Source organism: Cajanus cajan, chromosome 8 (genome assembly GCF_000230855.2).
Source record: "Cajanus cajan strain Asha chromosome 8, NIPB_CcT2T_4, whole genome shotgun sequence".
Lineage (NCBI taxonomy): Eukaryota > Viridiplantae > Streptophyta > Magnoliopsida > Fabales > Fabaceae > Cajanus > Cajanus cajan.
Genome location: NC_138524.1, coordinates 50791259 through 50794330, shown reverse-complemented (window position 1 = coordinate 50794330; position 3072 = coordinate 50791259). Strand labels below are relative to the sequence as shown.

Here is a 3072-nt window from a genome sequence, read left to right as displayed (position 1 = left end):
CTGGGTTATTCTTCCAAGAAAAGTTAGGATGATTCTTCCAACCAGGGTTGTATGTGTTGGAATATGGATTACTCTTCTCTCTTCGAGGAGTGTCATAGAAATTATGAGAAGCTGCCACTTGTTCAGTAGTATCTTCTTCTTCTCCAGTAAAAATTGAGGTACAATCTACTGCAGTGTGCCCTTGTCCCCTACAAAGGTCACATACTTGATTTGTAGCCACTGAATTAACCTTAGCTTTTTCCATCTTGTCTAATCTTTGATTAAGAGTATCAAATTTTGCTAAGAGTAACTCAATATTGTTCACTTCATATCGCCCTGGAGTTCCTTTCCTTGCTGTGACTTCTCTTTCACTGTATTGGCTGTGATTTGAGGCTACATTTTCCAAAATAATCATGCAGTCATTAATAGGTTTCCCCATGAAAGATCCTCCAGCTGCTGAGTCTAATATCATGGTGCTTTGTTGGTCCAATCCTTCAAAGAAAAATTGGATGGTAAGCCAACGGTTGAAGCCATGTTGTGGGCATGCTTGAAGATATCCTTTGAACCGCTCCCATGCTTCATAAATAGTCTCTCCAGTGCCTTGTTGGAAGTTAGTGATTTTCTTCCTCAATTCTTTAGTTTTAGAAGGAGGAAAGAATTTCTCAAGAAAAGCTCTTTCACATAATTCCCAAGTTGCTATCTTTTCTCTAGGCACTGTTCTTAGCCACACCTTTGCCTTATCTCTCAAGGTGAGTGAGAATAAGCGGAGTCGCATTCCATCAGAAACTTCATCATCAAATTGCTGGGTCTCACAGATTTCCAAGAACCCCTCTAAGTGGTCATTAGGATCTTCTGATGGTAGTCCTCCAAAGGTGTTCTGTTTGAGCATATTCACCAGAGAAGCTGGTACAGTAGCTGCAGTTTGCATCTCCCCTCCAGGTATCCCACGAGCTATGGGTGCAGAGTAATCCCGAAGCGGTAAATTATCTCGTTGTGCAGCCATGTCAAATTCTCTAGAAAGGTTTCTTTTCCTTCTCAGGAGAGTTCTTTCAATCTCAGGATCAAGTGGTGTTGGTTTCCCAAGACGTAGAGATCTCTTTTGCATTAACCCTAAGGCACTGCAAAAAAAAAAGAAAGTGACCCGTGAAATCTGAATCGGAGAAGTAAACACAAAAAAAAAAAATAAATAAAATAAAATTATTTATTTATTTAAATTTTTTTTTTTTTATTTTTTTTTTATTTTTATTTTTTAAAAAAAATTTCGAATTAAAATAATTGTAATTTAAATCAAGAGACGTAGTCCCCGGCAACGGCGCCAAAAACTTGATGTGTGGAAAACCGCAAGTGTACGGTTGTCGTCAAGTAATAAATATCGAATCACAGGGACTACGTGTTTGACCTAGAATTACTAGTATTTTAATTTGAATTTTAAAACAGATAGAATTTTTGTTTTGAGATGATAAGATCAGATTTTATGGTAAAAGAGATAGTAATGCAATTAATGAATAAGATAAAACTTTAAGATAAGATAAGGAGATTTCCTGGAATCTAGGGTTCGCACAAAGAGTTCCAACATTATTGAATTATTATTTTCATTAATTAATTCTATTCCATCTTGAAGGTAGTCTTAACCTAATTTAATCCTTGCACCTTCTCAGGCTACGAGGACGTGTTTAATTAAAATTAATCTCTACTCTCGTGATAATTACGTTCAATTAAACCCATTAAGATCTTTGTTAATCTATTGCTCCTCGAAAGCTTAAATCTACTCTCGTGATTTAACACTCAAGTCTGTTCCTTTAGGTTCCGATAATTAGGTTCTCCTCTCAGTTCATCCCTAATTATCTATGATTATGAAAATTAAGATTAAGTGTTTATCATAATTATAATCAAGTTCTCCTCTCAGTTCATCCTTAATTAATGTTATTATGAAAACAATAATATTAAAGTTCATATATAAAATATAAAAGAACAGATCAAGAATTGGAATAAATTTAAGAAACTGAATAATGCATTAATAAAGAGGTTCTCAGAGGCTAAGCCCTGATCCCAGAAAAAGGGAAACTACTCACAGGAGTTCATAGTAGTTCTTCAAAAAAGAATAAAAGAAAAGCAAACCTTAGAGTCGATGGCACAGGCGCCCAACCTTCTCTAAGTGTCAAAAACTAAAACTCTCCCCGGAAAAAGTCCCGGTTCTAGGCTAACCTAATCTAATTTATAACCTAAAAGGGTAAAAAGGTAAAACTACCAAGATAAAAATTACAAAGATAAAATAAAAATAAAACATAAAACTTAAAAAGCTGGGACGCGAAGTGAATCACGGCCGTGACTGAGAATCACGACCGTGATCTTCTCTGGAGCACATCTATGAAGGGTCAGTGGCGTTCACGGGTGTGATTGGGAATCACGGCCGTGATTTTCTCTGGTGAATCACGGGCGTGATTTAGAATCACGGCCGTGATTTTCCCTGTAGCTCAGCATTTCCTCTTTAATTCTTAAATCTTGATCCTGCTCAGAGAAAACACAACACATACCAAGAAAAGCATAAAATAGGAAAATGATATAAAAATTTATTAAAAACATGAAAGATATGCATGATTATGCTATGAATTCTTGTGAATTAAAGTGCTAAAATATGAGTAAAATACACAACATCAAAGTGCAAGAATATGTTGTCAAGTTTGAACACTTGGCTAGATATTATTCTCAAGCTATCACTGAATCCTCGAGATGCAAGAAGTTCAGTGAGGGTTTAAGGTATGAGCTAAAGAAGGCTATTGTTCCTATGGGAATTGTGGAGTTCCCAGTTCTAGTTGAAAAGGAAAAAACAGTTGAGAGGTTTGAAGGAGGAAATAGAATGGCAAAGGGTCCAGAGGGATCATCTAGATTTGGTAGGGGGAAGCATTCACAAAAGAGACCATCTCAGTTTTAGAAGGGGAATGCTAATAAGAAACCAATAGGGACTACTACCACAAGAACTGTTCAGAGTTTCAGATGTTTTAGATGTGGAGGCCCACACATGATGAGGGATTTTCCTATAAAGGATTATGTGTGTTTTAAATGTGGCAAGGTGGGTCACATGGCTAAGGATTG

At 36.4% G+C, this 3072-nt stretch overlaps 1 non-coding gene across 1 annotated transcript; it reads left to right on the top strand.

Moving 5' to 3' along the window:
- Window positions 1-506: 506 nt before the first annotated feature.
- On the top strand, window positions 507-613 carry LOC145950997 (small nucleolar RNA R71). Its single transcript, XR_014428823.1, has one exon. It is a non-coding gene; the product is annotated as a small nucleolar RNA R71 (small nucleolar RNA).
- The last annotated feature ends 2459 nt before the right edge of the window (window positions 614-3072 follow it).